The sequence below is a fragment of the Myiozetetes cayanensis genome, unplaced genomic scaffold, assembly GCF_022539395.1.
Source record: "Myiozetetes cayanensis isolate MyiCay16 unplaced genomic scaffold, myiCay2020 scf5-8, whole genome shotgun sequence".
Classification (NCBI taxonomy): Eukaryota; Metazoa; Chordata; class Aves; order Passeriformes; family Tyrannidae; genus Myiozetetes; species Myiozetetes cayanensis.
In genome coordinates, this window is record NW_026087742.1 from 17,451,294 (window position 1) to 17,477,884 (window position 26,591).

Below are 26,591 nucleotides of genomic sequence, written 5' to 3' on the forward strand. Positions count from 1 at the left end.
ACCAGTTAAATTTTGTAGCTTAAGGCACTCTAAAATATTACTTGAAAATCTGAGGATGCAATGTGCCACATTTTGCTATGGGTTTTCAGTTTACTTTCACAGGGCAAGGGAAGGAGCAGAGATGGTATTTTCAACTCTTTACTATCTGAGCAACTTACAAGCAAAGTAAACATTGATCCTTTAATCCCTTGTCAAAATCCACTGGCATGGATTTCTGAACTTGCAAGGAGTCTCACAGAAGGTAGCAAGGCCCTAACCAAACGCACAGGTCTACGTTAGCAAATCTCAAAATAGGATCTTTAACTTGGGATATAACATTTGACCACCCTAGCCAAAACACAACCCCAGTGAATTCATGGAGAAATACTTATTGCTTTAGGAAGGATCACAGGAGAAAGATAAGAGCAACATACAAATAAGACACGTTATCTTCAGCATCAGTAAATAACTGATGCTATTTGCTCTGGAAACTATCCAGACTGCAAAACCATGTTTAAAAGAGACATAGGTCCCTAGTAGAAGAAACAGACAGTAGTGGTCTACTTCTGGATATACATCCTCCTCCTCTTGCACTTCACTTAGCCTGCCCTTAAGGCTCTACCTTGACAAGCAGTAAGCATAAGGCAGCTCTGAAGCCAAAAGCAGTTGTGTCCCCTGTTCTGCTTCTACTACCCATTCTTGGGGGCAACAGAGCTGTTCAGTTCTCCAGTTTGACTCCTAACACAATATATGATCCACTCAACAGTGGTTAGTTCTATCTTTGTTGGGCAGAAAGAGTTAAGCTAATAAAAACCCCATTAATTTTGGCAATGATCAGTCCTCCAGTCCAATTCATTAAACAAGTACAAAACCACTAGCATGGCCCCGTGAGGTAGGATGCAAATGTCTGAGGCTTGGGCTGTTTCTTTCAGTAACACTGCTGCCATTTAAACATGGTGCTTCACTATCACCTCTGTCAAGTAAGTCTTATTCCACTTCTTTTTCAGGGAGTTGTAGTTCAAATAATACATGTATCTTCTATCTATGTTGAAGATGGTGTCAACATTTCACATGTAGTGAATCGAAGGTGAAAAAATACTCTGGGAGCCATACCCTTCACTCTTCTCTTCACGCCTACAAATACAAAGTACTTATTAGTACCCTTGTGATCTCTCCAACAAGGAAAGATCAAGCTTTGAGACAGAACTTCCCATCCCTGTTTGGTGCACTCCAAAACAAATAAACAGATTTCCACAAGTCAGCAGAAAACCAGGTTGCCAAAATGTGACAGAGAAGTAACAAACACTTTGACTCCAGTTATAAGCACAAAATGTAGAGCCACTGGTAGGAACCCTTGACTCTACTAATATAGGTTGGCTTTTTCACAGCAGCCTCCTATCAATCAGAATTTAAGTGTTGAAAATAAGTCTAAGCTAATGAAAACAGCACAGTGGTCCAGCAGCTGTTGGGCTTGATGCTTAAACATTACACCTGTGTACTCAGTGCTATACAGTTTCTCTACTGCCAGAATGAAAGTGAAAAGGTAGTAACTCCGGCAAATAAGAGTTGGATACTTGGGCCCACATAGGAAATACATCTGCATCTATGGGATAAGCACATTTACCACACATTTCTTGTGGAAACATCAGCATTTAGAGCTATCTTTAGATTCAACACATTGAGGTAAATGGGCTTGCATCATCTTTCTAATGCACTGATATGCACAGCACATAAAATGTCTTTAGCAAAAGTTTTATCCCTCAGAGCAATGACATAACACAGGGTTAATTTCTTGAGCAGAAGTCTATATCAAGAAGATCTAGAAGCAATGAATTTACAGACAGCATGGAGGCAAAACCATGCAGCGTAATATGCCCAGCATCTGAAACTAAATACAAAAGATGCAAGGCCACACATGACTGGAAGTTTTATTATTACTTGCTATACAATGCTTCTCCACCACTGCTCAAGTGGAGACCCCAGAGTAGGCCATAAAAGTGGTTTGTTGTTTTTATTTAGGCCTTACACATTTATCTACAAAGCTGTTCAACTACAAGAAGTTAAGCATGAGCCAGTAATACACCACCCTTATGAAAATACACTTCTACTTGCCCTAAAACTGAAAGAATCATAGAAACACAGAATCATACAGTAATTTAGGTTGGAAGAGACCTTAAAGATCACCTAGTTCCAACCCTCTTGCCATGGACAGGGACACCTTCCACTAGACTGTGTTACTCAGAGCCCCATCCACCCTGATCTTGAACACTTCCAGGGATGGGGAGTCCACAACATCCCACAGCAACTTGTTCCAGAGCCTCTTCATCCCCACAATAAAGAATTTCTTCCCAATACCTAATCTAAACCTACTCTTTAATTCAGCTTAAGGATAGCCTTTCCTATCACTACCTGTCCTTGTGAAAAGTCCCTCTCCAGCCTTTCTGAAAGCCTCCTTTAGGTACCAGACAGCTACTGAAAAGAAGCAGAGCTAACTTCTACCAAGGAAAAAGTCAGTCATAATTGAAAATATTACCAGAAATCAACACCTAATTTCTAATTTACTGTACCTCTCCCTTTTTCCATCAAAATGCATCAAACTTTGAAACCTCTGTTTCCCCAGAACTGCTTTCAGCAGAACTTTCAGAAGTTACTGGAGAACTTCACCTAAAAACTTCACCTAATCAAAGCTTATATTTCTTTCATTTTATAGCAGAACCAATAAATTAAATTTGGCAGCACAGAAAACAGCTACTCAAGCACACGCTCTGGTCTGGATCAAGAGCACAAGCAATTCTGTTCAGGCCTCAGAGCCTGGGATGCATTAAATCCCCCACGGTCCTGATGAAGATCTTTGATTTCCTCCTGTTGTCCCCTGTCACCTGGGGAGCTGCTCAGATCTGCATCAGTGCCCTGTAGCTGTGACGGTAACATCCAGCGCCCGGCTGGTCCACCAAAGCTTCATGTTTGAAGTGGTTTCTTATGGAGAGTCCTCTGCAAAATCACTCAGAGCATCATGGGCAGAATGAACAAAGTCACCCCATTAAGCTGTTAACAGGAAATAATGAAGAAGCACAAAAGCAGGATACCCCAAAGTATTTGTGTAAAACTGCCACCAGTTACGGATTAGTGATTTCAGAGCTTCATTAGAAGGAATACAGAGAATGATGCTCACCTTAAAAAGCTGAAAGTTGACCAATGAACCTGTTTTATTTACATTCTTCACTCCATAAAGAAAATTAATTTTAAAAAAAATTGCAACAATGTAAGAAGATGCTTTTTCATAGAAGTTGCCTTCTCGCTGCAACTTCAAACACTTTGTTTTCTCTCAACCAATCTGGCTTCCTTTCTGAGGGAGGTAACTGTAAAAAGAATATTTTTCCTTTTTGTTTTCTTTTGTTTCTATAATTTTATTTCCTCGTGTTATAACATCATGACACTCCTTCAAATATATCACACTGTTCTCGATTCACATTTATTACTAAAGCAATGTACAGTCTCTTAGCTGGCATTACTCAATGCACCTAAAAGTTTTGAAACAACCTGAGCGTTTTTTCCTATTTTAAGTTGTTTGGAGTGAGCTTTACCTTTATCATCTGTCCTTTATGGCTATATTTGTGTCATATCTATCTGCACTTTCCAATGAGAAAATCCAGTTTTACAAAGTATAAACTTTCATTGACTAAAGATCTTCGCTACAGCAAAAAACATCATTTCCTGAGTATACTCCATTACAATATTAGTAGGAGCAAAACCACCTAATCAGAGATCATAACAACATAATTGCTCATTTCTTGCTATTGAGCCTGGGTAGGTTGTGACACCTGGTTCCTCCTTCAACAACTCCCTGCACCTACACGACGTAAAACCAGCACTCACCTCTTTAGCCTTCGCCAGTCACAGGGCTGGCACAGAAAGGTTTTCGGTGCAGCAGTCTACCATCCTGCCTACAGCCCTGCTCCGCTGCAACAAAACAAAATCACCATGATACCGCTTTCCCAGCCTGGCGTGTTTGCCTGTCAGAAACAGAGCCCGCAGCCACCCATAAAAATTAACTCCAGACCGATGAAAATAACTCTTTCAGGGGAGGAGTAGCAGCGTTGTTCCGAGGGGAAAGGAAAAGCAGGAAGCTGATCTCAGCAGCGCGGGGAGCGTGGACGGGGCGGAGCAGAGGCATGGAGCGAGGAAAAGTGGAGCAAAGACTCGCTGCTTATAGCTTGGCTTTGGCAGTACGACCGAACACCACCGCATTACTGAAATACCAGCGTTACGGCTGACACGGAGGCCAGCAGCACCCCGTCCCCCACACACACAGACACGCAGGGGCACCGCACAGGCCCGTGGCAGTGCCGCCGTGCCCCCTCCCTGCGCAGGTACCCGGCCCCCACCCGCACCACCAGCCCCCGGCCCCAGAGCGCCCCTGAACCCTCCCCTGCCCACCCCGGCCTGGGCAAGGGCTGCCGGGGGTGCCGCGCTGAGCCCACTTTCATGCGTGAGCCGGTTTGAAAGGGCACGTCCTACTCCTGCTCTTGCAACTGGGGGAACCTCCTATTGCATGTTTAAAAAAAAATGGCATCTTCTAAAGGACCGGACTGCCATGTTTAGTGTGTAACTAACTTCCTTTGATGAAGTTTAAAAAGAAAAAGAAGAAAAAAGGAGGAAGGATTCTTTAGGGAAACAGCTTGAAGAACTGAGAGGCTTTTCATGCTAAAAGGGCTTTAACTCGACAACAGCACCTCCCACCCTGTAAGAACTTTCTCTCCCAAAAACATGCTAGCCCACCAAGGCCCCAGTTCCCAGGGGAAGGTAGGCCACGGGAGCTTGCTCCCTGCAGGATTGTTCCCGGCCAGGAAGGCTGATCTGGCTCCTGCAGGGAGGGACATCCCTACCTGCCCTCCCAGCCTCTGCACGAGTTCAGACTGCACCTGCTGCTTGCCGTGCCATCCTCCACATTCCTCAGGAGCAAGGTTTGTTTGTATCATTAGGATAGAAATACAAACCCCACAGAAAACAGCAATATGTAACATTCTAAATAAATGTGAGCTTGGAAAACAAAGTGTCAAGGTAAAGCCAAAAAAGTACAAGGCAAGGTGGACAGACTACCGTGACATCCATCAGCCAATGTTTCGAAAGAATAATTAAAACCCATAACAGAAAACAGCATGTCAATGGATCTTCCTAACACTCACACATTCAGGATCTGATCTATATTTCTCAGCCAAAAGCAGACAATCCCAATGCATTTAGGGTTTTGCTAAGTGAGACCATGAAGATAAGCAGGAATACTCTGCATTAAGACACTTGTCTTGCTCTCTATTTCAGGTTTCAGTGTTTTTGCATGGCAAGATTTGCAGTACTTTGTACTGCTGGGTACAGAACGGACATAGGACAAAAACAAAACAGTAAATCAGTTTAAATCAAGTTCTTACACTTTTGAAAATCCTATCTGATATCCTCTACATTATACTGACAGAGGCAAGGTGGCTAACCAATTTTACTTTTACCACTTCTTCCATGTATTTTCTCTTGTCTGCTCAATAAAGGAACCTGTAGCATATCTAACTTACATTTGGAAGATCACATTATGAAAATCAGCAACTTCTAAGAAAGCATTTAGAGTCCTTTGAAATTCACTTTGGATTGTTCACTTTTTGACACTGTTTCAAAGTACCTATACTCAGTCTGCAGACAAATCCAGACTGAGCTGGAAACGTAATCCTACCTCTCTCCCAGCCTCTCTGCAGAGTCTGATGGCCTTCACTTCCAAGAGTGGGCAGACAGGACTCATGCCTTTGTCTTCAGCCTTCCCAGTTCACAGCCTACCTTTGGTGACTGCAGTTACATTAACTCCTCAGGCTGTAAGCTGAAGGTCACTGATGCAGACATACATCCCTGTGTACAGCTACTCTGATGGAGCAGTCAGCTCCGACCGAGTGGATGCAAAGCATCATTGCAGCAGTATCTTCTGGTGCTGCAGCAGCATCGAAATAGCCACGAGGAAACTGAAGGCAGCCCAAATCTCAGCATACAGGCTAGGCCAGCCAGTGTACAAGCAGCAACACACCAGATCCTATCCACTTTAGCATCAGTGCCATTTCTGCACTGGTGTCCCTGTAGTTTGGCAGCTTTAACCCTTTTCATTCATACACTGAGACACTAATTTCACTCCCAGGAGAATTTATTCATTCCTTTTGGGGAAACAGCACTAGAGCGACATACAGCTGCTTCCTTACTAAGGAAACATATAGCTTAAAGTCAGAACTATATCAGAATTGGGAATGTAATTTCTACAATCAGCTGAACAGATTTAGTGAGTATTAAAACCCAAGAAGCCACAAAACCTGCATGGGATATTGTGCTGGGGGTGTTGTGTGGACCAACAGCAGACAAGATGAAAATACAGGCAAGAGCTCTTAAGAGTAAACAACTTAAGAAAAACAGCAAGGATATTCCCAAAGCTTTTCCAGTATAATTATTGTTACATAAAGGCCTGGGCATCTCTTCAAATCAAACCCAACACTTGTACAGCATCACTCACAGCTCTGGGAGGCCACCACACCTGAGATAAATGAGCTTACAAGCCCACCTCCAATGCTCAGGGTTAGTCTGTGTATTTAAGAGAAGCTGTTTCCTACCTGCTTTTTAGAAGACAGATTCTACAACAATAAGCACTGTTTTCCCCCTGCTTTTCAAGTTGATATGCAGTTTTGAAAAGGCACTCCTCAGTTCTCACAAATACTGGGCAGGTATGCTGCTGCTACAGTGTACTGTACAGCCTCCTTTCTCTCTGCCTCTTCAGTTCAAGTACACGTGCACCAGAGAGAGTGTTTCACTAGATACAGAAGAGCAATCTCTGACACTCTTGACATGACAGACAAGGACAACTTATGCCAGCAATCTAGAAAATACCAGAAGCACCTTTTTTTTTTTTTTTTTTAAACAAAGAGTACTTTTAGTAGTCAATTAATATCATTAACTAATTTATGAGGTTAACTAACAAATCACTTAAGGTACATCTTTAACCTCAGCAATATGCATCTTTAACAGCAAAGGCACATCTTTCACTTCAGTCTATCCTGATTTAGTAACAAAATAAAACACTTTCTCTTCTTAATTAAATTGCTATATTATTTATTTTGCAAACAATTTTTAAGCATTCTGAAATACCCTTCTCTATCAGCCCACTTCAGTCTTTTACTATTGAAGGCACTTCATCCTCAACATGACAGGTCACATAAAGAAAAGGTCGGAGAGGCAAAGGCTAAAGCATTGCATTGTTTTCAGTACAAAAAACTCCATTTCTTTAACCCTGCCTTTCTACGCAAGAAACTTCCTTGAGATACTAGAGGAGCATCTGCTTATACTTCAAATTACTCTCTCTGCTTCTATTCCCCCTCATGAGATTCCTTGACTGAGGTCATGAAAATAACAAGTACATTTTAAAATCAAAGTTTACCATTTCAGTAGGATTTCAGGGGCAGGACCATGACAGTCATTGTTAGGCAACCATTCTTCTCAAGGTGAAACAGTCTGTGCTTACCACTACCAGTTAGACTTCTGTCATTATCTTTGCTGACCAGTGTTATTACCCTGTCCAGAGGTCTCCAACTTCAGTACAGATACAGCAGATGAGCCGTTTTTAACACTGTAGTCATTACTTCCTATGGGTCTGCAAAAGTAACTAAGAGGATTAGTCCACTGTTGGTAGATTTACATTATTTTTTCAGGCATCTGTATCACCTACATGACACTTTTTTAGTGTTTTTACAGTAATTAAAAAAAAAAGTTGAAAACTCATTATTTTAAATTGAGTCAGCTTTTTTCTTGCAGGGAGATACAAATTTTTTGGAAGCTTGAACATAGTCATGAAAAGGGATTCTCCCTCAGTTTCTAGATAAAAACCTACCTCAGAAAGAAGGCATGAAGTAGAAAATAGGAAACATCTACAGGTATATGTACTCTTGTGCTTTAAACTGATTCACACATACTTAGAACTCGACTCACTTTCAGTAAAGTAGTTATTCTGTACTGTTTTAAAACTAACTTGAAGTTTTGTATTGCTTAAACTACAGTTGTCAGAATTCATTTATATGTGACAGTTTCTCATCGCTCATTCCCTACATTAAAGGCAGGTGAAGATTAGGCACCAAATTGTCTCTATATTTATTTAAAACAAGTCAACCCAGAGATAGTTTGATCACAAATTTACTCACTCCATCCATATATATATCTTCCTCTGAACTGACAAGACAGGATGACTTCTGGCTTGTTGCTCTGGTACTTTATGAGCACTAAAATTACTTAGTAACTGACCAAGATGAGGAAGATCTGGTCAAAGACAACAGAAAGGGAAAAAGTAGCATTGATTAATCTTGCATGGCTGCAAGCTTTCTCCTGCTAACCAGCAAGGAAACATAACAGCAAACAATTACATTGATGAAACAAACAAACATTTTGAGAGCATGTTTAAATAACTCTGAAACTTAACCTGTAAGTAACTATCAGTGAAAACATCCAAACAATTCCCCAATAAAATCTGTGGTATCAATCAACTATTGTAACCCTGCCTTCTGTAAAATTCACAAAGGAACTGTGCTCGCATATACCTAGAGAGTACTGCAGTAATACTGATAAATCAGCATCTCTGCTGAAGCTCCATATTTTATTCCAATTCCATGAAGAAATACAATATTAACTACTAAATCTAAACAAAGTCACTACTCAGCTCAAAATGGATACAATCCCAATCCAATGCTTATATAACACTGCAATACTCCACACTTAAAACAACACTAAACAGATTCATAAAACATACCAGAAAACAACATCAACCATCTGTGTATTCAGAAACAGTGGAATCACCATTTTTATGATTCCTGGATCTCAGGACTTTTTAGAAGTTGTATCAAATATTTTCATATATGCACACATAAACACAAATGCTTTTGAGCCATATAGTACATTACCAGCACACAGACAACAGCAGGTTTCCATTACCAGAAAGCCACTGCCCTGTTACCTACTATACACACCCACACATCACAAGCGTCAGAAAAACTTCAGGTACAAACGTCATACCTAAATAATGCACAAAATACCCAAGCCAAAAATCCTACCACAAGCAGCATGCTGTCCCTTCTTATCCCTCCCCCACGCTGTTATCCTGAGAAGTTTAATCCCAGTTCTTCTCTGATGTAGGTGGAAGGTACTCAGATACTACATATAACACGGTAGAATAAAATCTTAACACTCTTGACCCCTTTTTAGACTTACCAGATTAAGTTACTAGTCAATTCAGACATGAAGTTTGCTTCCCACAATGTAAGATCACACATTACTTGTAGCAAAAAACCCCAGGACGTTTCCAGTATCAAAGTTTCTTAACATTAGGAGGGTTTGGCTTAAATAATAATGAGAGCTGTTCTCCATGAGGTTAAAATGCAAAACACACTTTTAAAAATAAACTTGCTCTAGTACAATCTTTATTTTTTAGTTCTATCAAAAACATTTTATTAGGACATATACTTCTGTTTTTAAAACAACCCATTTTTTCCCCGAGATATACTAATGCAGTATTTTGTAAGCTTATACTTAAAAGACATGCAAAGATTCAGAGCAGCTGCAAAGAAAGCTATTTCACTTTGTTAATTTGCATCAAGTTTTATGGTTCCTATCCTCCTTCCTAAATGGAAAACTAACTGTGATAAAACATCAAGCCCAATTAGAAACAGCCACTACACACAACTATTTATTTGAATGATTTCCTTTAGAGTATGTGTAATTGTTTTTGCAGAATCCTTTAGTGTTTGGGCCAAATATTGTCATCTTTTCTGCACGGAGAAAAAACCCTACTTCCTCTAGTTTCACATCTCATTCACTAAGTACATAATTGAATTCAAATCTTGATACATATGAAAATAAATCTTTTAAATTCACTTTATTTTAATGAAATGCTGAAAAACCGCTATGGTAGCTTGACTTCTGCATTCAGGATACATTTGTAGTTTTCTTCTGGTTTCAGTATTAGCTTGCACAGTAGAAAGCCCAAGTTTGGTTCTAATTCGAATATCGATTATTAAGACAGTGACCAAATACACTGTGAGACTTCAGAACCAGAGCTCAGATTTTTGGAGCTTGGTCCCACTGGTATCACATTTGCAAAAATTCCCTAAGTTCAGCTTTGTTTGGGGATGTAGTCTGTGACCTGTTCCTTTTAGATTTAAGGGCCAAAAATTTGACAGACCTCTGTAGGCATGGGAAGAAGTTGGGGAACAAAGTGGGCAAGATTCATAAAACAGGCAATGACTTAAAGAAATGTGTTTTGTCCACATGTGTGGACAGCTGGCAGCTGTGCCAGCCACGGCAGGAGATGAGATCAGTCTCTGTGGCAGCACCGAGTGAGGGAGGGAGCGAGCACGGAGGAGAGGTCAGGTCCCTGCAGGTGGGTTGCCATCCCATTCTTGGCATATTCAGGTTATATTTTCCTCCATAAACATGTTTTCTGGAAAAGCAAGCAGGGCAGCAAACGCAGCAGGGAAATAATTTTCATTCAGTTTTACTTAAGAGCAAACCCAGCCTGACCTTTAACTGTCCTCACATTGTTTTAACCTACAGCTGCTCTCCCACCTCCACAGCCTCCCCTCCCACCCTTGCCCTCTGGCAGAGGGGGCTCAGGCACTCCCCTGTCCCAGGGTGCCCGCCCTGCTACTGGGGCACATCAGCACACACCACAGATTTGGCAACAGCCAGGCCTGGCACAGCCAGGGCTCTGGGAAGCAGAGCTGCTAGGAAGATGGCTGGCCACAGCCAAGGCCACCGCAGCTGCGAGCAAGGACACAGGACTCCTCCCTGGAAACATGAGGAAGGGGGGTTATGCCAGCATGAAAGCACCATGTAAATACAGTACCCAACATGCAAATCCAGCAAATAAAGTAAAATATTCAACTACTCCTGTGGATTTATGAGATGTCACCCAGTGTTTAGCCGTTCTTTTGTTTTACCAGCAACTAATTCTTCTGAATGATTGCAAACGAATTGAACTCAAGGTGCTTCTGCAAAAGCAAAATTTGCAAATTTCAAACTCAAAAAAAAAAGGAAGTGTCATTTCATCTCCAATAATAAGTGCTGCTTACTTTTTCATACATCATGGTAATACATCTGTGGTAATAATATCACCTGTGATGATGTCCACTCTTATCTAAAGATCTGACACTGAAGCCAGATACATGAATCAGTGGCTACTTCATCTCCCTCTAAAAGTTTCTCTATGTTTTGAAAAGGACAACACTATTTTTGTCTCTGGTCTGTGGTTTTCTCCCCAGTGTTTGTGTGGGACCCAAAAGCTAAAAGAACTTTTTATTATGCAACACCTCACTTTACTACAAGAGAACACAAAACAAATCACCAGCAGTCAAAATTTACATTTTGCTTCAAACATGCAAGCTCCCCCCAAAAAAGCCCAATCCAAAACCAAATTATTTTTTTTTCTAAATTCTAGGTTCAGGCATCAGAAGTCAATGCAGTATGCAAAGTATTGATTTACGCACATATAAATACATCAAACATCTTCATCAAGAAAAATCATACAAGTTTCTTGCATTCAAGTCTAAAATACATCTGTGGGACACCATAGAAGAGGATGGGTCTCTTCCTGCCACTCCAGCATGAATGCAAGGAACACAGATGCCAATCTACATGTTAGCTACCTAGCTATATAAATACAAACACAATAAATAGCATTAATATATTGGCCCTTCTGAAATACACCAAGCAGCTTTTTTTTTTTTTGGGGGGGGGGCAGGTTGGTTGGTTGGTTGTTTCTAAGTAACAGGAAGAAAAGATTTACAATAGGCCACTCATTACCAAAGGATGAAATGCTCTACAGATACAAACCTTGCACCCTTGGTCAATGCAGACACACTTTAGTTGTTAGGCTGCAACACTGGCTTGCCAGTGACACAAACTCTCCTATTCCTGCATTTGTCCTGCACTCTTAAGTTAAGCACAGGTTAGCAGTAAGAGTATTTACATGAAAATCGCATGTAGTGAAATGCAGCAGCTGCAGGGCTGCCCCACTGCTGCTTTTCTACCAATGCATTCTGAACTGCAACAGAAAGGTGCAATGGCCCACAGGAGACTGTAAAACTTCCAGCTGTTGATGTTAAACTTTAGAGAAGTCATTTGTTCCAGCCCTGTGTGTCTCACCCAGCTGAGCACTGCAGCTCCTCTCTGGGACACTGCCTGTTACAGCCCAGGAAAAGGAAGGAGAGTAAAAGCACCAACCATTTTCATTTGGTGCTGAAAAGACCTGAGAGAGGGCAAGTGTGCTCCTCTAGGAGCAAGGGGCTGCTGTAACAAGTGACCCGGTGGAGTTTAACATCTTCTCCAATGTTCACATTTTTGTCAAAGCGATTCCACTATTACAATTTGATCTTCTGCTTGGGCATACGTGTGGCCTGGGAACTTAACGGCATCACTTGTAAACCAATGCAGTTTATAAACCACACAGATCTATTAACTCCCTGTCAGTGGACACCTGTGTAAATCTCCAGCACACTAATTGTTCTGTTATTTTGTTTTTAGTTTTACTCTTCCTACCACACATTTGGGGGGGGAGGGTGTGAGGAGGGGTGAATGTTAAACACAGCCTGGATACTAAATTGACTGGCACATACTAGATGCAAACACAGGTAACTTGGCCTCAATGCTGCCTTACTTCTGTTTTTCACAGACGTTCCCAAAGGCTCTAGTTTTCAATGACAGCTTCTTTAAGGAAGGGCAGAAGAGCAGGGCAAAAATTCTACCTTGAGCACCTAAGGCAGTAAGCTCATCCTTCCCCAGCTCCTGCACTCCTATAAAACCCAAGAACAAGCCCTTCTAATAAGATCTTATCCCTAATTACTTTTCACTTTCAACAACAAAATTTATTATAAAAATAAATACCAAGCTAATTGAATATTAATTTCCCAAGAGAAAGTACTGTTTTTAACATCCAGTGCTATAAAAGAAATCCATAAACAGAATTTGCAGTCTGCTAGCACAGGAAGAGTTGTTACTGCAGCCTAACCAGCTTTTGTCTCTTGAAGGAACATCCAGGACATGCCCTCGTTGGATATGGCACCAATTGGCAGTAACTGGCCCCAAAGACTCCAGTTAGTTTTGGTAGCTGCTAGACACAGTGACCTGATTTTTAAGCCAACTGATGGAGTACTAGGAGCTCTAGCTACAGCAGCCCAGCCCAGCTCTGCATGATCTAAACAACTCTTACTCAATACAAGTTAAATCAGCATGTGCAGAGCTCCACGCTATCACGGTAAAACCCCTTCTAATACTTGTTCTGCCTTATTGAAATCACATTCAGGTAACTGCAAAACCATGCAGACACACACTCTTTAAGGTTTGAGATGATGCCAGGTTTTATCAATGGGATGTTTTAAAATGCTAAATTTCAACAAGGTGCTTCTAAAAAGTTGATAGTAAAGAATCTTTCCATCTTATCTTTAAAAGACCCTGCGTTCTGCACACCCAACTCTCTAGACAGACCTCAAAATCCCTCAAATGAGACTTGGGAGGGATATATAGAACTCCTAGCTTTGTTAATGAACAGGCAGTATATATTTGCCTGCTTGTCTGGCTGGACTCTTTATTGAGCTGGGCATTTACCAGAGGCCAGTGATACCCTAAATTCCCAAGTTGGTCATGGAGAAGAGAAAGCACTCAGCACCTCGGCAGGAGATCTGGTGGATGGGACAACTCCAATTGTCCCTGAATTAACCAAAATCAATAGACCAGCTAAACATTTAAGTAAGGGTTTGGCAGATAGGGAGGGAAGACCCTGGGTTTCCTGGAAGTAGATACTTACACTGGAGAGGCACACGTGCTGTGCAGTCCTCTTTACCTCCCACATCTCTTTCCCCTAGAAATATTGTCATTAATTTGGACATACACAGATAATGCCATCAATTGCCAAACTAGGGCCTCCCAGTTCACTGTAATAATTTTATATACACCATAAAGTAAGTATATCTCATGATCATTTATATGTCACTGCTGAGAAACAACTCCACCCATTTGCCCATTGTTCTCTGGAAAGCTACCCTCTGCCCAACAGGGCATATGTCAATACACACTCCAGAGCCTTTTTCTGTACTCACTCTGTGGTCAAAATAAGTTGTTTGCACCACTTTTTCTAACCCTCATAGTATCATGATCATTGACCTTTTTTTCATAAAGAAACCTAAGAACTAAACTTTACCTTGATACAGTATTCTGAATACGCAGCAGTAGCAAACTCTTCGCAAGCCACGTTAAGGTCCAGGTTTGCAGCACGCAGGGACTACGCTTACAGAACACTCTTGGACACAATACATGATCTCACACCTTAAAGTCTGACGCTGATTTTTTACATTGCAGTTCCTTATGTGGAGGGTTTTTTTAGAATTCCGTATCAGCTTAAGTGGCCCACTGCTTCTGAGCTGCAATGGGACCAAGGCATCTCTCTATCTGTGTGACTGAAAATTTCAAACAGACGTAATGACAGATATAGCTAGGTTTCATTCAATAAGCAACAACTGCTTAATAAATCAAGCTGATAGTCATTTAAATACTGACAGTCTGAACCTACTGGTACAGAACTCTAAATTATGCACCTTTTCAACTGCATAGAACAGAATTCAGTAGTATGTTCATTGAATGCTGAATTTTTGCTTAATTATTTACCTTCTAATAATTATTTTAGGATGTTTACGTAAGAACTAAAATTCATTTCAAATTACAGGGAAGTGAAAGGTGTAACTATTGGAAATTGCAAAATTTTCACTTTGAAATTATAAGTGTTGTCTGACTGAAGCCACTAAAAGTACTCAAGTCAGCCCTAACAACAAAGATATAATTCCTGCATAGAGAAATATAAAAAGAAATGCTTCTGAAGCTCATATAAATTGGCAGGAGCATTGTATATGCTATTTCTTTATTGCAGCTGCTGAGAATGCTCATCTCTATTTTGTCCTGTGACCCCTGTCAATAACAAAGTGTAGGTATTTTACTGGACAACACACACTAATGCAACAGGTCTGTAAGTTGCTACACAATTGATTTTATATGTCCTAAAGTTCCTTCTATCATTGCTGGAAAAATAACAATGGTATTTCACATACAGGCATGGAAGAGTTTTCACTTCATTCATCTTATATGGCTATTCCAGCTAGCCCCATCGCACATGCTAAGAAACTTTTTCTACGTCATAATGACAAGCAATTGACACCAAGTAGGATGGAAGAAACTTAAATTTCTTATGAGAGTTGAATTACTTTTCTTCCAATATGTGTCTACTAATTCAGAAAACTACCTATTCTCAACTTCACTTTAGTCCTACTGAATTGCCTTGTCTGTCCACGCAAACAGCACTGTCCACATTCCCAAAGATACCTGGTTAATATTCATATCTGTCCTCTCATTCAAAAAAATAAAAATGGACATTTGCTGATTTAAAATAAAATCTCATCACAAATCAAAAGATTCACAAGTCTCAAACCAACACCTGTGGTCCACTGAATCAGAGATAGTCACTTTGTCTTATTACTGTTTTTTTTTTTCAATGTTACTTCTGCCAACTGAAACTCTCAAGTCTACAGATTTCTAAGACAGGTCAGAGAGATTTTTGAAATATTAGAGACTTGGAACTCAAAGTGCAAGGTTAAGCAACCATAAGGATATAACCACAGGTCTCAAATCATGCGTTCGATGAGACACTCTTGATTAACCCCCTTGGCCTTTTGCAGTGCTTCACATCCTGATCACACACTGTTTCAGGGAAGAGCTGACCATCAGCTCTTCATTTTCCAAAGAAATACATCCCTGCAGCCTTACTGATGCAGCAGAGAATTCCTTCTCTTCCCCAGTCCCTCAGCCCTGCTGCTGTGCCCCACCTCATGATCAGCATTCCCACAATGTCAAGGCAAGTTTGCAAGTTAGAGATGTTCACTGCCAATTTGTTACAACTGGGAGCCTCATGCACCACCAAGTTCCTACACTGATTCATTCCCGTTCTCATTCACAGCCACAATGCACTTTACAAGCAAATTACCACCACCTAGTGAAAATAAAGGTCCTGTTTTGGTAACAAGTAAGAATGCTTGAACTTTCTGTTTTGAATTCTTGAGGACAGAATTTCATTCATTTGACAAAATTATTCAGAAGTCTAAGAAACACAAAAGTGGGTTTTGTAAATTTTGGGCTAACTTGCCTATGACCTGAATGCATGCAACTAGCAAAATCAGTTTATTACCTTTATTTTTCCTCAGACCTTGACTCTAGCATAGAACAGTTAGCTCCTGCCACCTTGTGGGAATTCACAGATTTCCCTGAAAGTTTGTATCAGTAAGCTAGTGAGTTAAAACAAATAAACATTCAAGATTTACTTTCCTGGTGATTTATCCTGGTGAATGTTGAAATAAGAGAGAAATATTTATGGAGAGGGTATGCCATTTTGAATATTTTCTAGTTCATTATCCCTAGCATTGTTTATATAGTTGAATTGCTGTATTTCAGAGTCTTATGGAGGGTGTTTTAAATATTTAAATACCTGTCAAGAATCCTAAGTTTTGGAAGCTGATGTATCTAAGTTTAAAATAACACTATGATCAAATACTTGTCACCCCTAGTAAATTTCACATACTTGACACAGATTCTACACAGAAGTAATACAAATTTAGGCTAAGAATCTTTGCAGTCAGGTGCAGTTTTGTAACCAAATAATAATCTCAGTCTCATAAGGAATTATGTATATGTTTAACTTTTAATATGGTCATAACATGCCTAGTTCTCACAAAAGATCTGATTCCATGTGTTTACTTTTTAACTGTAATTTTGTATTTTACGTTTTTCCTCTCCTCATCCCCCTTCACTTCTATTATACGTGGCCAACTTAATGAATGAGTGAAGTTCCCCAAAGAAGAATAAGGCCATTGGAATGGAAAAACTTTATCACCACAGTAACACAGTAAAGATGCCTGAATCTTCCTCCTCGTGTCTTACATGTTATCTACTACCCCTCAGACAGGTAACTCATCACACCTACTTCATGGAGGGGGAAAAGACAAGAGCAGCAGCAATCAATGAGAAAGGATGAGGTCCTCTTTATTTAAGCAAAACCTCTGCTGCTTCAAATCTCAAAAATGAAAAAGCACAGAGGACTGCAGAGAATGTGACTCCATGAACCTGATCAACAGCCTCAATGAAACCGCTGCTTTCTATTCTTGGTGCTAAGTGATTTGTTACAGGTGCCCAGAAAGCAAGAACAGTTAGTGAGGAGCACTTCTTCCCACCTCAACATCCCACAACTGCTTCAGTGAACTTGCTGGAGATCTACCGCACTGCGTACTTGATGCCAACTGTATGAAACTTAACTCCTTGGAACTTCCTCCTGCTAAAGGAAAAACTGTCAGACTCAAAACAGGAACAAATCACCTCTAGTAAAGGCCCTAGTAGATCATAAATAAACTCAAGAACAACAATTACAGATCCCAGCTAAAGGAAATACATCGTGAATGTCTTTTTCAATCCATAAACAAATTGAATTTTTGCTCAAGACTGAAACAATGACAGTGTCAGGCTATGAATCAAGTCGGCACAGTGCATCTGAGGGACAGAAATTGTATGTTCTTAAATAAAAAGTTTCATGATCTCACAAGTTTCCCTGGTAACTTCACAAGGGGGGTTGTTTCTGACAGCCATCATATTCCCCACACACAACTCCTTATCACCACCTATATATTCATAAAGTCCTAACAGGCCACACAATTAACTTACAAGGCAAAGTTCAGGTATCCATGACAATCTCTGACCACACCTCAGCTCCAGTACTGAGAATCTCTCCCAGACTGAGGTGTGTCTGTGTCCTGACTGTCTGGAAGATACCAAAATACTCCTCAGAGTTGTCCTTACCCATCCCAATCTCCACTACAGGAAACCCACAAAGACAAACTAGCAGGGAGCTCTAGAAGAGAGTCATCAACCTGGATGTTCAGGGAATCAGAACTGTAAGGCACACTCTGCCTATCTCAACACAGCCAGCACCTTGCAAGGACAGGACATGCCAGGTACCACTATTTTCTTACCTCCCCCTAAGTATTAGGAATACACACACCTCCTTATCCAGAGCTATTTGGTTCAGACTTTTCCCTGCTACAGAGCACCTGTAATTGCAGACATGTATCTAAGGGCCACCTTCAGTCCTTGGCTACAGGACAAAAGAAATAGCATGCTCTAGCAACAGAATATATCAGATCCAATACCCACTGCAGGTCTCAGTAACACCATAAAGCACAAGAAGAAAATACTAGGATACTACATAAAATTCCCCTTTGATGCAAGTGAATCATATCTAGCCATATCCTCTTATTTTCATTTTGTTTCTCTACTAATCCTACATTCTGCAGTGTTACTAATCCAGCAGGAAGATACCTGAACTAACTTTCTGCTTGCCCACATGCCCATAGCAGTCTAACTGCAGTACCAGGGAGCCAAGCTAGGACCTTTTCTTCAGGATACTTTGAAACCACTGGAAGTACAAACACAGTTTTTATACTCTTAAGTAGACAACCCCTTCTTGGTAAGTGTAACGTCGTTGGACCTGAAAAAACACAACTCCCAAGGAGCAGCAGAATGAAAAATACCTGATGATTTTCAGTTCTCACTGTTGTCCACAACATTCCAAACACCAGCAGTCAAAACTGATCAGCATTAACTTTGCCTAAAGTTGTGAGTTCTTCAAGGAGACAAACATCTGGTCCAGGTCAAGCAAGTGTCATGACATGGTTTGAGCATGGTTCCCATCTGAAACCTACTCCCTAACTGCCAGGGTAAGATTTGTTTTACTTTTTCTCAGCATATTTATTTTTCTACAAAAACTTTATTTGACTTTTGTAAATTTCTATTGAGGGAACTTTCCAAGAAATTACACAAATTGATTATTGCATTCATGTATTAACTGTAGGAAGAAGTATTTAAAAACAAACAAAAACTCCAAACCAAAATAAACATTATTGGGCATTTACTCCTTCTGTTTTTTATTTTATCTATATCCTTATTGATCTCCTTTCACTGTCATCTGTTTAGCCTTACATTTCTAGGAGAAAAGAGGAAAGTTCTGAATGTCTTATTTCTTGAGAAACACCTCTAAAAAATCACTCAGGTTACAGAATTTACAAACTTCTGTATGTAACCAGCCATATCATATTTCCAAGCGAAACCTCCCTGCTTCATGAACCGGAATACACAATCAGATCCATCTTCACCATTGTTTCATTGATGCCAAGCCACAACAGCTTACCCAGAACTGTGCACGTGCCCAAGGATCTGTGCCAAAAAAGGCCCCGGAGCAGGATCAGGTCCCTGTAAGATTAGCTGCATGTAGGGCTTCAATCCTGCAACTGCAGTAGCTCAGGGAGACTGTGTGACAGGGGCATTGCAGGACTGGGCGCTAAAATAATCAAGTATATAAAGATCTTTGTCCTCTCCACAACTGAAGCACAATTCTTAAAAATGAACTGAACAAAAAACTTTTGTATTTGTGAAATAAAAATCAATTCTTTGGGTGACAAGCAGGACCAGTATTCTTCAGGCCAAGCTCCTTAAAAATCTATAGGTCATTTTCCCATTTTTTTGTTTTCTTGAGGTTTGTTCAGAATTTGGTTTTTGGTTGTTTTGTTCTTCCCTTAGGATACATATTTTTATTTTAGCAATTCTTTCTCATCTCCCTCAGATGAAAATCCTACAGGGCCCCTGTCTTAAAGATATAAGCCCAACACAGGAAAAATTCAGTCCAAAAGACGCAAGTTTGTCAGCTTTTAAAGAAGGGTCAGCAGATAGTGCTGGTTGGAACTGTAGAGCAAGGATAGGGGATAACTTCCTTAGGATCTACAGATTTTTACCAATTATCTTCTTAGCTTTCTATTATTTTATTTCACAGTACACCACACAGATGGGTGATTTGAAATCAGAAGGTGAACAAGATATTAAAGAGTTTTCAGTGAAATCAAGTTCTGGAATGCTCAAGACTGTGTACCAGAGAAAGTAGCACATGTTTAAAACCCTAGGTTGGCACAAAAAGTCCACAGTTCTGAACTGTACTAGCCTGAGAAATGAAAGCACAAGATCCATGGATTCTCAGTCTAATCTGCTTTGAAAGATAGTCATTAGGCTTCCTCGTTACTGATCTAGTACAAAACTACATGTTCAAACTTGGGACCTGAACTACAAAGTACCCCACAAAACCCCACACTGCCACAATGCCAACCTCCTTCCAGGCCAAGCTCTTACAGTAAGAAGCTCTAGATAGAGAGCTGAACTGAACACACTGAAATACACAGGTACAGACCAAGACTGACTTACAAAGTCCTTCTGAGCAACAGGACTTTTTATCTTGTTCTTGGAACAAGCATAAAAATGTTTCTATCACCTTCACACATCTCAGGCCACAAATAAAACATGCCTGTGCATCCTTGCAAAAGTCACTTTCAGAGAACTAGGAAGAACAGAGGGCAATATTCACACAGCATCGAGTTAAGAAGAGACTCTGGGTTGGAAGAACAAAACCCCAGGCCCAAAAGCTCTGACCTGCAAGGTTATTTTTCCATCATGCAGCACGAGCTCTTAAATGTAGATGAAGAATTCTGAGTTGAACCTCGATGTTAACACACTTCACAAGTATGTAAGTTCACAACTACTTAACCAGTAAGCCTGAAGTCAAAAGACAACAATTCATCATCGTTTTTTTTTTACCTACCAATATGGAGAAAGTAATGTGCACATACACACAGCAGACGCTTTAGTAACAAAGAGGTAGCTGGTATAGTACGTTTAACAGTCATGTAGAAACTGCCAGGAAGTTCACAAATTCTGTACTTTATTCTGCCATCAGTCATCTGGTCTTACCTGAACATCCCTGGGTCTACTCTGCAATCTGCAAAACGGGGGCAGGTAGCACTGGTTCTGAAATATTTGTAAAATGTAGTTAGTTGATGCCTGTAAAAGTACACAACAGAACAGCAAAGTGTTATTACACCCTAACAATAGGCTGTTTAACAAAATATCTAACATATAAATGACAACAACACCTGTGTTCTACAGTACACACAAAGACTTTGTTTATGTATCTGTTTAGAAAGTGAATTGTTTTGACTCCATTAGAACGAAATTCTAATAGTCAATCTGAAGTCCACCTCTCCAGAGAAGGAAGTAGGCATCTTTTTCTATATCTTCATAAACAAACAAAACAGTATAAAATTTTCCCCAAGTATTACATCATCACTACAATTAATGTAACTGCCACTTTACCCTATAATAGGGTCAACCCATGGTAAAAAACAAACAAACAAAAAAACAAAAAACCACAAATAATCTGGACAACTTTTCTCAACTTTCTGCCCTGCTACTCACTACTAAATTTTTCTTTCAGACTGCACAACACTTTACAAAGAAAGAAGCCATCACTATCCCAAGTTTGCAAATGAAGAAACAGAGAAAGAAACAGGCAGCAATCTACCCAAGTGCATGAAGCAAGTTAATGGCAAAAACTTCAGCACTAGCCAGTGGGTTTGTTTTTTTTACCCTGTTCCATATGGTACAATTTTCACCTTTTGCCAAAATCCTTGAAGGAAGCACTAACCTTTCATTTGGTCGTTAAAATATAAGTGCAGAGTTGGAATTATTTTCCCTCATTCCTCTGAATATATTTGAGCCTAAATGGTAAATTGTACTAGATAGAGCATTGTGTGTGCCCCAGGTCATTTTTCAAGAATTTCACTCCTTGCACCATTAAAGTATAATTTTTTTGCACTATTCTATGAATTTGTCTACCTTAGAAAATAGTCTTGCTTCAGCTGTACTAGAAGACAGTTGGATCAAGTACTACAGCACCAGGACACAAGTCTATACACAGCAAGTGATTTTTTTTTTGTGTGTGCACTTCACTTTTACTCCAATTATAACAGCATACCTCGAAAGGCTAAAAAGTAAACTAACCTAAATGCACACACGTCTTTGTGAAAAGGATTTTAATGCTTTATTTGGTCTCCACAGTTGAAAAGGTTGTAGTGGCACACTGTACCTTTACTCTAAGGTAACCACACACTTTCAGGTACATTTGTAAAACAGGAAAATTCACACCAATCACTAGTGTCATTATACTGGTAAAGTACAGATGATCCTTCAAGAAACCTCAATGAGATTCATGAAGTCAGAATTTTTTTCCACTGAAGTCTAAAGCAAATTTCCTACTGAATTGAGCATGCCAGTGATTAGACCTAATGGGGCACAGCTCCCAGGAAGACAGCAGCTCTTCTCTGGATGGGAGGTGGGGGAATCACATACATGGTTAACTGCCCCCTTCACTTTTGGGTGGGTGGGAGAAGCCATACTTGGGGAAGTGATGAAATCTGTTTTGCAGACAGTGCACAGTATCTATGCTTTGCAAAGGACATTCCCCTGCAGTTTATCTTATGTACAAATTCAGAGTGCTCAGGCTAAGACAGGGCACCTGCCTTCCCACTCCCTCTATGCATGGCTAGAACTGCCAGGAGAGCAGACTGCTTAGCAGAAACATTAGTTTGGTTCAGCACTAGCAGAAATGCTTCTGGTTGTGATGATCCAATTTTTTAAGTTCCTAAGTATAATACTATTCGAAAAAAAGAGACCACCCATCATCTAAACATGGACTGTTGGTGGATTATTTCACTGAGTTGATCCATCTAACTCTTTAAAGAAAAGAAAGAAAATGAGTTTTATTTGCAGCGATGGGACACCACCACCAACTCCCCCAAACAAACAAACAAAAAAAAAAAAAGAAAGAAAAAGAAAGAGTGAGGGACATTCTTCCAATCAAGTGTAACTCATGCAGTTACAGCAACATTTTAAACACACACTGCTTCTAGCTGGTTTTGCCACAATCCCTGTGACTAACGCAGCCAAATTCTGTTCAGCAGCCTCAGTGGAATTGCACAAGCTTTTATCAACTCTGATTTCAGACCAAAATGAATTTTACATCCAGATCTTTTAGCTTGACCAGTAGCCCATTTCAATGTAACCTAGCAGGAAAACACTGCTTAGCACATGCTAAGTAACAGGTTTCTCTGAGATCTCAGACAGAACACCATCAAAGATATGAATTCTCCAGAGAAAATCTTGGCTCAAATACTTATTTTCTGAAAGGAAAGAAAGTCTCAACATTTCACATGTCTAAGAGGGAGTGTGTGTGTGTGGGGGGGGGAAAGCAGCAAATTAGAACAAGAATAATTCAATCCTATGGAAATGCAGTAACTATAACACTCTGTTGCATTATAAAATCATAAAATGGTTTAGGTTGGAAGGGACCTAAAAGATCACCTAGTTCCAGCCTCCAGGTGTCTTTGCCATGGGCAGGGATGTCTTTCACTAGACCAGGTTGCTCAAAGCCCCATCCAATCAGGCCCTGAACACTTCCAGGGATGGGACAATCACAACGTGCAGTTACCATCACAGTAAAGAATTTCTTCCTAATATCTAATCTAAACCTACTTTCTTTCAGTTTGAACCCATTTCCTCTCGTCCCATCACTACATGCCCTTGTAAAAAGTCCCTCTCCAGCTCTCCTGCAGGCCCCCTGAAGTACTGAAAAGCTGCTGTAAATTCTTCCTGGAGCAGTCTCTTCTCTGGGCTAAACAATCCCAACTCTCTCAGTCTGTCCTGATAGGAGAGATGCTCCAGCCCTCTGATCAACTTCCCGGCCCTCCTCTGGACTCGCTCCAACAGGTCCATGTCCTTCTTATTTTGGGGACCCCAGAGCTGGATGCAGTACTCCAGGTGTGGTGTCACAAGAGCACAGCAGAGGGGGAGAAGTAAAGCATTCTGTTTAAACACGTTAAACAAGAGCTGATTGTTTTAGGGCAGCTAAAAACATGAATGCTTCAGCAATAAACAGCTTCTATCCAAAAAGTTGCCTAAATATGTGACTACTATATTTTCTTACTGATCTTGTACCAAATGTACACAAAAATGAAAATTATGACCCTTTCAGGTTAAGTGATTCATCTTACATTGGCTTGTTCTCTTAAGAGTAGGTAGTACTCAGTAATCTTCCAATTTCAATTTTTAAGGAAGGTTTTCTTTTCATTCTTTATAAAAATCGACTGTTTTAAACATTTGGGACCTGCAATAGCCTTTGCTTCTATTTTCTTCTAATTTCTATGTAGCTTTCTAATCTTATCTTTATATATTTAGTTATACAAGACCTCAGTAACTGCTGAAACTTTATGTAGTGAATACCCTACACTTTGATACAAAAGAATACGGAAAAACAAGACAAAGACAGGATCATGAAACCTATGTCTGCCCCACAGAGAGGCCATAAAACCACTTCTTGAAGTGTGTAACTCCTCCTTTGGCGGGCAGCGGGCAAAATAGCAATATATGAGTAGCTTGTATAACTGTGTCACCAGGCCTCAGACACACTACACATTTCTGAGCACAACCCTTCTACTACCTGAGGTCTAACTCTGCATTCCTTACTGGTCACAGAAACTGCTACACAGTTCCCCTGCTGCAGAAAACCCGCTTGGAGCTGCAGAGTCAATACATGTTATCAAGCTCTTTGACTGCTCAGATGCTATTAAATATTTTGGTAGGGTGGGGGTTAGAATTCTTTACTCATGTCAGCCCACAGACTTGCTATGGCATATTTACCAATTTATTTTTTTTAAAATTTATTTTTTTTTCCCATCTAATACCTTAGTAATACATGAATCATCTAGTAACAACTTGGTTTCACTTTTCGGTTTCTGGTCACCAGTACTGCTAGATTCCTCCCTGGATGTTGTAAAGTATACTCACTCTCACGTACTGAGAGCGCAAATTAAAGTCACAATCACACACATTTAGTCTAAAGGAAAGCTTGCAACAGCAATTTTAAAATAACCAGGTTTTTTAATATTAAGTACATATCTGTGTAAACAGACAGGTATCTGTTCATCTTAACATCCTTTACATCCATATATGTTTTAGAAGCTACAGAGGTGTCTAGCTCCCACAAAAAAAGGTTAACATGGCCACAGTGTTACCTAGTGAGCTACTCTGCATTCCTTTATGGTGGAAGATACTGCCCAAGGCTTCTGCTATTACAGACAGAAACTCTGGATAATAGATAATGAAGTAATCTAAAAATATATATTCAGGTTCACAGAAATAGATATAGTTACAAGCAAACTCCTTCTGAACAAAGAAATCATATTAAATTTCAGATGTTATTGTTGCTAAATGTATTTTAATAAAAATACCTAATTGCAATTTGCCTTTAAATTATTACAAACCAATGTTAAATTCTACTTTAATATTACATAACTCAATTTATATTAAATTAAAATAAATTGCAAATGTTTGATGTCAAAACTGTAAACAAAGCTCAAATACTCAACAGGTAAGTCTTCAGCGAGGTACTAAGAACAAGTATTAGGTTTAGAACTAAGTTACCTGAAAGTAGCACCGTTCACTGCCCTTGCAGAGTCTTTGCTCCATTAAGTCACTTAGTGGTGTTTGCTGTAAAGTTGAGAAACTAAGTGGGAATTGAAAAAGCAAGATCATTTGTTTTCCTTCTCATCTGAGAAAACAAAGCAGAGAAGTTTGAATTCTACTAGCTCTAAAAGTTTGCATTCGGTTAAGCAGAATGGGTTACCATATTAAGGATTATACTTTACTGATATTCTAAGTGTAAATTCTATTTGCATTTACTTGTGTGTACGTGTGTGTTTGTGCATGAGTGTGGCTTTAATAAATATGACATTTTTAAAAACCACAATTAAAAAAAAAAGGCATCATTTGTCATGTCCTAAATAAAAACTTTAACAGTCACAATCTAAACCAATGCATGTAAGTCCTGTAATCACTTAGTAAGTGTGCAGGCATATAGTGCATGCTCTGAACTAACAAAAAAGTAGTGCCAAATTTAGTGTAAAGGCTATATTTAGCAACACATTTTAACGGCTGTCTACCAATAGAGATTGCTTCTGAAAAAAACAAACAAAAATACCAAAGCAAAATGAGATTACAAGCATCAATTTAAACCAAGTGTTTATTGACCAAAATCATGATTTAAATCAGTTCAGTAGGTATAACTGGAATGTCAAGGCAGCAGACACACTAGTGAACATACAGAGGGGCTCACAAGGGCCAGGAATATGAGGCATAAAACCCTCCCTCCTTCCAGTGTGCCTGCCCCCACGCTATCCTTCAGCCCTGCTCAATCTCTGCAAAGCCTGTTAGTGCTCCACAAAACACCATCCCCCACTCACAAAGATTTTTTTTTTTTCCCTGTAGGATCCTTGAATAAGAGAACACATACTGTCCTCGCTGAAGGACCTGAACTGTGCCCTTCTCTCCTGTAACCCACTGCATGGGGATGTCTGTGATGACAGACTCACCTCCCGTTTTGAGTTCTCTCTTTCTGCAAAGAATAACAGTAAACTTCAAATGCAGCCTTGTGGGTCCATCCAGGAGAGCAAAACAGCACACAGAAACTAGATCACTTGTAGTGAGAAACAGCAGACAATTCTTACACAAAACACAGTATCTGGCCAGTTTTCTCAGGT

The 26,591-nt window shown here is 40.0% G+C and overlaps 1 protein-coding gene across 11 annotated transcripts in view; it reads right to left on the reverse strand.

Annotated features, from left to right (window-relative positions):
* The window catches only part of BBX (BBX high mobility group box domain containing), a 152,021-nt gene that overhangs the window by 113,567 nt on the left and 11,863 nt on the right, over positions 1-26,591 (reverse strand). For 7 of the 11 annotated variants that reach the window (XM_050331550.1, XM_050331559.1, XM_050331557.1 and 4 more), the window contains exon 3: positions 20,911-20,967. The exons of 3 other annotated variants lie outside the window; for them this stretch is intronic. The gene's annotated coding sequence lies outside the window, so the exon portion shown is untranslated. Of the gene's footprint in view, positions 1-3,855; positions 3,923-20,910; positions 20,968-26,591 lie in introns of those variants that run through there. One more of the 11 variants, XM_050331552.1, reaches the window with a different exon arrangement.